The following is a 10,569-nucleotide window of genomic DNA, read 5'->3' on the forward strand; positions in this document are numbered from 1 at the left end:
TAAAGCATCCATAACGACAAACCTTCACATAATAGTTAGAGCATTCTCATCCTATTTCTCATCCTTATCTTTATAATTACACTATAAAACACTATATTTCTCTCTCCTGTTCAATTAAATAATATTCTTTTATACCTTTATCATTACAGTTTTCTCTCTCCTTTACTCACAACCAATCCAACAAATATTAAAAAATAAATAGGGGCAAACAATGTTCCCCAATTGTTTCCCCAAATTTACAAAAAATCACTACATTTTTCTTTCCACCCTATAATTTACATTCACAACCACTCTAAACCTCACCCTATAATTTACATACTCTCCTCACAATAATTTAGGGGATGAGATGTGAATGCTCTTACATTATATTCCAAACTTTTCTCAAAAACTCTAACTTTTTCTACAACAACAAACTTTCACAACCTTATTAAAATATATTATAATTGTATATATATATATATATATATATATATAACTATCTACCATAAAATCCTACGTGTCACTCTCAGGTCGCTCCCCACCCTTTCTAGAGCCAACAAATTGCTTTATTTGTAAACGGTGAGCTCTGATTGAATTAACCCGTTTTTATAAAATTCGCGGGTACTGGTTTTCTGATGGGTTTGGATCTGAATAAACGGATTATATCCCACAAACCCTACCTATCTCTTCTCACCGCTCCACCTCGCCTCATTCTGACCCTAAAAATTCTTCAGCACAGCCATGGTTCCTCTCATCTGATTCTTCATCAACGTTCATTCTAATTACAAATCATCATCTGATTTTAAGGTTTATTTGACTTTAAACACCATGATTTATTTAATATTTTATTTAATCATACATAAACCCTAATTAGGATCTGTATTCATCTTCACAATTGAATTCACGGTTTCTCGAAGGTGATCGATGGTGTCGTGGCTGCACGAAGAAGGCGATATCTGGTGGCTCAGCAGCGTCGGTTCGTATTCAGCATACTCACTTCTCATAGCTAAAATTTCATCTTCTTGAATCCTTACGGTAACTTTTCAATCCGTTTTGTTGGTTCTAAATTCGCTGAATTTTATGAAGCATAGTTATTTATACATGTTGTTTGATTTCTGTTTGAACTTATTGTTTATAATGTCCTTGATTTTGATGCACCTCATCAAGTTAGAGAATTGAAAAGTAACTTAAGTAGGAATTGCAATCAAAAGATAGCCGAATTGCAATTTAATAATTAATAACAAAAATCATCAACATTATTGAATATAACCTAATCGATAGGTGTCGTAACGAATACTCGAATATTGTAACAGATCTTTGATCGATTTGTGTTGATTAATTTGTTTATGTTATATTATTATGCGGCTTCAAATATTTGCACGTGTTTCTGCGATCACTCAATTAAGTCATCGAAATAGAAGGTACAAACAAGCAAACTCACTTTGTTTTCTAATAGGGGTGCCTCGAAATTCTTAAACTGATCTAAATCGACCGGTTTAGGGCGGTTTAGGATTGAACTGCTTTGGTTTACAATTTGAAAAACCATATTTTACAGTTTGGTTTATGGTTTAGAACTCTCGAATGTAGTCATGGGATTGAGAAAGGCTACCGTGTGGGTGATAGATTTATCGTCAACGCAATATCGAGTATGCTTACACATTGATTGTGCAAAAAAGGGAAGATTTGCGAAGCCAGAAAGTTGTTTAATGAATTTGAAAAGAGTTCAATTCCAAATGTTATGACATATAATACACTCCTTTTGGTCATGTTCTCATATAGATTGCATTATTATTAGCTTATGTACATATTCTAAATAATACTTATTTAAATATCTATGTGATGATGTGGATTATGTAAAGACTTTAAAAATTTGTTTTTGGGGAAAAATAAAGTATTATTGAATTAAACTGATTTAAAGTTTGATATGATACAAAAGGGAAATTTGTATATTAATACTTTCCTATTCTCGGTTACATGTATATTTTAACATGATCAAATATCAAATATTAGTTACTAAGCCATAAATTTCCTCACATGCAGCTATGCTTCTGGGATTTGATGATTACATTCCACTGTACGCAAACGTTAGGGGTCGCGACAAACTTGACGATGTGAATTACGCCTCAACAGTTGCAAGAATCCGAGACGAAACTGTGCAACAATTGGTATGAACACTAATGTTTTACAAATGTGTTCCTTAAACAATAATAAATGTTTATTTTTTGAAGTGACTAAAGGCTAATAATTCGTTCAACAGAATTTCATAAAAGATGAAAAATTAATAACTTAAATATTAATTTGGACATTATTTTATAGGGTGTGCAAATTAGCTTTGATGGGCAGGTAAATAATTACAAAAATACGGTGTCACAAGTGGTAGATATATTTCTAGATGAAGATTCAGCTCAAATCTCTGTTTGATAACCTCTCCTTCCTTCAATCGTGAAACCCTAACCACACACAGCATTGCCGTTGTCCAATATCGATCTCTCAAGATCCGACGCATGCAACCATCAAGCACCTCCGATGCACCAGAAACAATCGAGCACCGATCACTCTAAATCCGTCTTGGAAGCAGTCTATTTAAATTGAGAACCGTCTATTTGGTATTTGATTTGGATTTGCAGTTGCTTTGCCAGATTTTGGGTTTAAATATTGTTGTTTTGCTTGATAAGGTCGTGTTGATAATCGATAAGTGGGGTAAGCAATTCCTATTAGCTGAAGTATTTAATTCTATAAATATTATTGTTTTGCTGAACGATTTATAAATTGATATTCTTTTACAGTTTATTTTTTAATGCTCTAAACTGGTTCCACTTTGTTTGCAGAGAAACATGGTATTTCGCGACAACTCTTTTTTTTCACTATTTTAAAAGAAGCTCGTTCGAGTTTTACCAAGAAGTTCATGTTTTGTTACTATTTTTTTCGTTTTTGTAATAGATCTTTATAATAAATCTATAATTCTCTAGAAATTTATTATTTTTTTTATAAACATTTTTTTAGTATAGTTTATTGAATTTTATGACTTGCTCAATCACTTCTAACATTAGTGGATGGTATTTATCCTTAAAGTGTCTAAAATCTTTAAATGCATTATAAAAATATGAAATTGTTACCCTAAGGGCTAAGGGTGGTGAAATGGATGGGTCACACAGGTTGAGTAATATGTTAAAACGAGTAACATTTTGATATGAGTCATATATAGTCTGGTTGGTTGGATATGGTTGCTACTTGCTAGAAACACTTTTCATAGATAATTTAGGTTAAATATGATTACATAAAAAGTTATATAATGATAATGGTTAATGATATTAGATTGAAATTCTTTTACATTTGTGGATGACATAGAGAGTAAGAGTTGGTTGATATTTTTTGGCCTCAAGTCCTCTTGATTCGGTTGACGGATGAATGAATTCCAAAACCTTTACCTTTTTATTTGTTGGTATTCTATTTTATAGTTATAGAATACCAATTCCTATGATAAGTCGTTGAGATAGTGACAGTACCTCCATTGATGTACATGTGTACGTCTTTGTTGTTAAAATAAATAACTGTAAGGAGGTTGTGATTGTGTCTGTTTTATGAAAATGAATAAGTTGGTTATGTGAATTACATGTATAAATGAATGATAATGTAAAAGTGTAAGGAGGTTTGTGGCACGTAAATAAATGTTTGTGGCATGCAACGTTCGTTGGTGTTGATGTGTCAAATGATCAGACAGGTTTGTGAAGGCTTTTCTATATAATTTGCCGTGATGACCCAAAGTCATTTCTAACTGTATTATATATTCATTTTGGTTTCTAAATTGTATTTGTCTAGATAATTTTGTATGGCAGGCTGCTTTGGAGAAACTACCCATTGGAAACCGAATTCTAACAACCATCCTTAACAAGTTAAACATTTAAGACAACATAATATAGGCTCTTGAAGAGTGTCCCTAATTATTTTATTTAATTAGAATAGATAGATTTTATTTAACATTTGTATGGAATTTGCAATAGGATTTGTGTAGTTCCGTCATCGTTATAGAGTGTCTTGCACGGCATGTAAGTTAAGTTATTTTTATTTGATGTTATTACAGGCCCTATTAAAACTGATGCACTTTGCTTCATTTACTACATAGAACTCTAAATTGATAAGGCAGTGCACCAAAAGTTGCAACTACCAAAGCTCATGGTGCCTGGTGAATATTATCTCTAAATTTAAAATTACATCAAAAATCACTATATTTTCTCTCATTTTCAATTAAGTAATATTTTTATATCTTTACAATTACTATTTCTTTCTCTTTCACTCATAACCACTTTTAAAATATATTAAAATATTATAAGAGATCAACAATAACTTTTCAAATATACAAATTGCATTTCTCTCTCCCCCACTCATAACACTATAAACAACTCCTTATATTATAAAAACTCCACTCACATATTTTGATGGATTGAATTGCGAATGCTCTAAGACAAAACTTCTGCATATCAACTTCTTTTAGAAAAAACCACAATAGAATCGGTAGTGCAGAAGTAAGAAGTATTTAGTTTAACTTGCATATTGAATCGAAAATAGAAACTTATAATTTAATATGGATAACATACTATATACATTCATTTACTAAGCTGAAAAATCATCATATCTTAAACAAGAAAATATTAGCCACAACTAATAGTTAAAACAAATTTTATACGTTCATGCAACTTCCTAATCACATCACATATGAAAGACATATATTCACAATAATTTAGTGAAAAAAACTAAAAGTAATCCGCGTAATACGCGGGCTAAAAGCTAGTAATATGTATATATGCATGTGAGAGAGAGAAAGGGGGTGACCCCACAAACATGCCATCTTGTAAGTTTGTTGCAAGTTTGCATTCACAAACCCAACCTCCACAGACTTGCTCCACAACAAAAGAAGTTTTTTACACAAGTCTATTCCTTTGTCACATAGATTCAAACCTAGGAAGTTGGAGCTTGTTGTGGATGCTCTTATGTATTTATATCCTTCCTCGTTTGTTCTTTTTGATTAATAAGAAAACAAAACCTTCTCTGACAGTAGAAACATTAGAGACATATCAATATTTATAAAATACCCACTTCGTCCCATTATAAGTGTCATGTTTGAATAACACAAAGTTTTAGGTGAATTGAATGATTACTTTTTTTTCTTGCTAAATGACAATAATGCCCTTGACAAGTGGTCCATCAATATTGTATATTAATTTTAGTTATGTGTGTTTAAGGGTAAACTTGAAAATTGGCTAATTAATTTTGAAAGTGTACACTTGTAATAGGTAGGGATGGCAAAAATCCCCGAATCCGACGGGGAAACCCGAAAACCGGCTTATTTCGGGTCGGGTCGGGTTTTGTTTTTTCGGTTTCGGGTCGGGTTTCGGAGATTGTTTCGGGGATTGTTTCGGGTTCGGGTTTGGGTTCAGGTACCCCCGCCCCGACCCGCCCCGATATAATATATAAATATAAATATAAATAATATATATATATATATATATATATATATATATATATATATATTAAAAACCTAAACCTACATCCAGACATCCACTCATCCAGACTCCGCCACCGCCAGTCCGCCCCCGATTCACTCAATCGCCGTCTGCACCACCATCACCATCCACTCAATCGCCGTCTGCACCACCGGACCACCCTCCTCCTCCTCGTTTTGATCCCAGCCGAAGTATGTAATCTCACTCTTTAATCACACACACACACCATTCTTTTCTTCCCCACTATCACACACACACCACACCGAAGTATGTTTTCTCCTTTTTTAGGGTTTTTCATTTGAAATTGACCTAATTTTGTTGTTGTTGCATATCGTATGATACACCGTTCTCTTTGCGATTGATGATTGACATGATAATTGATTTGGGGAATCTAATTTGTTTTAGGGGTTTCCTCTTTCCATGATAATAGACTATATTAATATTAATATTATCCTCAATTATATTCATATTCTTACTCTATGGCCTCTCGGTCTCTGTTTCATTCCACCGCTTTCTCATCCTACCACCTGTTCATATGAAGTATAATCTCATTGATTCCTCTATAAATTCTATAATAGAAGAAAGCAGTCGAGCCTCTTAATTTGTAGTGTAGCTGGTATACATTGACCTATCAATCTATCATGCACTAGCAATCACGAGCCACTGGTCCATATTGCATAATCTTCTTTAATTCTCTTTACTATGTCTTTAATTTGTTATCTTCTAGCAGCCTGTAGTTGGCTTTTGCTTAAAGTCTTCTATGTGCCATTCTATTTCAGTTGCATCTACAACTATATGGCATCACAAGGTGATAAATTTGCTTCAGACACTTGTACTCCTACTCCCGTTGCTTCAAACACTCCTACTTATTCTACTCCTCAAGGAAGCAGTGAAGGGGTACATGATTCTAATGAACCACCACCAACTAACTTTACTAGTTGATTCACATTAATTTATAGGTGGTGGTTCTAGTTCATCTTTATTCAGTTCGGGGTTGTCAGAGTGTTCTTCTGGTGGATTCCAAAAATTCCTATCTGACATTAAATCCAAAGCTAAGGTGAATGATGACTTGAATGATATGGCAGAGTTAGATAACTACTTGAAAGAAAATCTTTTGCCTGATGAAGTAGAACTGGATTTGTTGCTTTGGTGGAAGACAAATGGAGGTAAGTATCCGACACTTCAAAGGATGGCAAAAGATGTATTGGCAATTCCAGTTTCCACCGTTGCCTCTGAATCTGCGTTCAGTACAAGTGGAAGATTAATAAGTCCTCACCGAAGTCGACTTCACCCAAAAACTTTGGAGGCTTTAATGTGTGCTCAAAGTTGGTTGTTGAATGAGATTCGAGGTAACGCTATATTGAATATTACATTATTACTCATGTTATTTATCTTCATAATCATGAATATATGTTTATGTTATTACTATTAAACATAGAAACTTGTTCGGAAGAGACCGAGGCATATTGCCGCACCATTGAATATGAAATGGATGTGGAAGAGGTAATAATATTTATAAAATTTACTATTTTTGTAACATAGCTTTTATTCTTTTAACTTGGTTGATTTATTGATAAATATTCTTAATGTAGGTAGATACTAAAGAAAGTGGCACGACGACTTTGGATGATTTGGTTTGATTTGGTATTTAGATTTGGTCGCAAGTTTGTAGTTTGTGTATTTGGCATGATTTTTCGGCCATGTAGACTTGGTTTTATTTCCTTTGTAACACATTGTTTCAGCTTTCATGTGTGTGATGCAGAAGTTTATTTCGATAAATGTTCAGTTATGTGATGAACCAATTTCGGGTCGGGTCGGATCGGTTTCAGGTTTTCGGGTTCGGGGACGGGGCGGGTCGGGGGGGTACAAAAAACCAAACGGGGAATCCCCGATTTAAACCCGACGGGTAATGGGGCGGGTACGGGGATGGTTTTTGGTTTCGGGTTCGGGTTCGGGTTAAGCCAAACCCGCCCCAAACCCGCCCCGTTGCCATTCCTAGTAATAGGACAAATAAAAAAGGAAATGTAAATATACCACTAATTGTCAAATTAAAACACTTTTTTAAGTAATTTACAAAATTTAATGCATGAGGTGGGCATAAATATCATTTTAACATTAAATCTCATTTGCAATTTCTTTAAAATAGTTACAAGTTTTATCCCTTAAAATTACAATAATGGTCCTTAATCTTTTAATTATATATTATTTTATTTTTACTTTTAACCCAACTACCCCACGATTTTTAAACGGTCATAAATTTTTCGTACGTTAATATTTTTTTAAAATAAATGACATATAAAAACGAGCATTTTATTATCTTTAATTTGAGTATGATATTGCTATAGTTTTCGAAGTAAAAAAAATTATGCAAAAGTGTTTCCGGTTTGGTTAGATGGTTTTAAATTAAACAGCGAGCCAACTTTACACGTTTTTTTTGTCGCCGAAAACCGAAACTAAACTGTTTCTAATTAAAACTCAACTCAACTAAGCTGAGTAGATTTTTAGTTGGTTAAATTGAATTATGTAATTTTATTAGTTATTGATGATTATTTTTAATTAATTTATTGGTAATTTTTTTATCAACATTTTTATATATAGAAGTAGGGGAGGTGGAGTACGTGTAGCGATGTATTATCTTTGGTATAGTGAAAGAGATCGTGAAGTATGATGTGAAGTTTATATGGCATAGAGTGAAAGTTAGCAAAGAGTACTTCGTACTTCAAAGTACGTATTAGGAATAAAATTTGGTGTTGCATTCTATATTGAATTAATTACACGTATAGACGGTATAGTTCTCGTGGTTTGGTTGAATTATGAACTCATTTCTTAAGTAAACTTTAATCTTTGCTCGAGTTCATTTGTGTTCATCTTGGATCAAGCTTAACCAAGCCTATCACTAGTAGCTCTCGTATCTTTACACACATATGAAATGAAATCTTTTTGTTTTCTTTTAAAAGTGAAAAAAACACTATATGACAAATTGACAATGTACTTCACCGATGTACAACGACATAATTACCAGTGGTACTAAATCCACAAATAAACAATTCGATGCATTAAATGCTAAAAAACATAGGAATGGTAACACAAATACACATACAAGGTCAAAGAATATGAACGATGACAACTCAGAATAATCCATAAATAAACAATTAAAGAAGAATAGAACTAACATACATACAAATTCATCAATGTTATCAATAATAACATATAATCAAATAAACATGATATCTACTCAATGATCTATAGAAAAACAAGAATGATACATTGAATTCAATCAATAATCAAAGCATATTAACATACAATACAATTCCATCGCATAGGAATGATTCGTTAATTAAGTTGGGCCATTTAAATTGCCATGTAACGCTCATGGGAGGCCAACTTACACTTTTGTTTTGGTTTTGGTATGCTAATAACTTGGAGAAACAAAATGCCATGGAAAGCTCATGGAAAACCCAACACCTCGAAGAACATTCGCCATTCGTTTATTTGTTTGTTTAATTGATTTTATGCGAAACGATTTATGATTTAATCTAATTATTTAATTATTCTATTATTATATTATTCAGTTACTCAATTATTTACTTATTAAATCACTTTTGAATCAACATCTATTGATTCAATCTATTCATATACTCAAAATATTTTTATTCTTCTGATCGGATACAAACTCTTCATTCATCAAGACTCGGTTATCACGAGCCAACCAAAACAGTTTAGGAAAATTGGATTTAAATAATCCCACCTTTAATAGATTGACCAATAATAATATCACCTCCGGTATTTCCCGCTGGCAGTCCCACCTTTTCAATGTTTTTTGTTTTATAAACCAACGTTAAAAAAACTTAACATGGTTAAGTTTTTGCTTATGTGGCGAGTGACTTGGCTTATTTAAATCCTACATGGCTTTTCCCTTTTTTTAACGGGGTTAAGTCAGAACTATGCCTAGGGTTCAATTTTTGGCTTCAATTTTTTTAATATCGATCGATCCATGAATCAAGCTTATCCCTAATTAGGGCTAATTTAGGAACTAGGGCGAGAGTTTGACGATCTGTGTTTGCCTGAATCAGTAGATGGATTTCTTAATAGCCATCGTAAGGGTTCGTTGTGGCGTCGGTGGTGGTGGGAGACGGTAGATGCAGTGGTACGGACGAGAGATAGGTCGTCCGAATTCTAGAGCTTAACGGACTCATCGAGAGATCCAGTGAGTAGGAGGTTGGTGGACGGGAGCCACGTGCAGGTCCAGACGCAGCCGGTGTGTGCGGTTTCCAGAGATCGTGTGACATCTGCCTAATCCGACCCGACCCAGGTACCCGTTTTCGAATCCGATTCTTTTTATGATTTAAAATTTGATTATTAATCTTTGTAAATTTAACATTAAATAAATTATATATATATTTCTATATTACTTACTAATAATAATAATTTCTTTTCCGCCGACCCGTCCCTTTCTTCCTTCTCTCCGCCGTCCCGCCTCCCACTTTCTCTCTTGTCGCCGTCCCGCCCCTCTGCTTAACCCTTAAGCCTGGAACCCCTTTTTCTCTTAACTCTTTGCTTGTCCTTTGGTTCTTCCCGCCTAAGGATGTCTGCGCAGCTCCACGCGTCAGACTCCTTACAAGGAAGCCTGCGCGAAGACCAACTGTTCCTGCGATACGCGAGACGAACTGTTCCCGCGGCGCGCTAAGGATTTGTAGTTCTTCCCGCGACGCGCTAAGGATTATAGTTCTTCCCGCGGCGCGCTAAGGATTTGTAGTTCTTCCCGCGACGCGCTAAGGATTATAGTTCTTCCCGCGGCGCGCTAAGAATTGTAGTTCTTCCCGCGACGCGCTAAGGATTGTAGTTCTTCCCGCGGCGCGCTAAGGATTGTTCTGTGTGCCTTTGCCCTCGCGCGCGCTCGAGTCTTCTCGCGCTAGACCTTAAGTCTTTTCTTCAGTTTAGGTCAGCTTGTATGCTTTTGAAATATTTTATCGTTTGTATGAGCACTTTAGGTCAGTTCCGACATCTGTCCGAAAAGCCACTTTCGGCGCAGCATGCGCACCAATCCTATTGGTTGACAGAAAAAGTGACTGGCATAATCTTTTGAAAT

General features: G+C 34.4%; 1 long non-coding RNA gene across 3 annotated transcripts; it reads left to right on the plus strand.

Annotated features, from left to right (window-relative positions):
* Positions 1-650: 650 nt before the first annotated feature.
* LOC143548981 (uncharacterized) lies at positions 651-2,828 on the plus strand. Of its 3 annotated transcripts, none has more exons than XR_013138054.1 (4): positions 651-1,014; positions 2,020-2,144; positions 2,296-2,679; positions 2,766-2,828. It is a non-coding gene; the product is annotated as an uncharacterized LOC143548981 (long non-coding RNA). The 3 variants fall into 3 exon arrangements; XR_013138053.1 differs by having other exon boundaries at positions 662-786; positions 854-1,014; positions 2,296-2,811; XR_013138052.1 differs by having other exon boundaries at positions 2,296-2,811.
* Positions 2,829-10,569: the final 7,741 nt, after the last annotated feature.

The sequence above is a fragment of the Bidens hawaiensis genome, unplaced genomic scaffold, assembly GCF_021521415.1.
Source record: "Bidens hawaiensis isolate Kalapana, Puna unplaced genomic scaffold, B.hawaiensis_p1.1 tig00015346_1, whole genome shotgun sequence".
Taxonomy (NCBI): Eukaryota; Viridiplantae; Streptophyta; class Magnoliopsida; order Asterales; family Asteraceae; genus Bidens; species Bidens hawaiensis.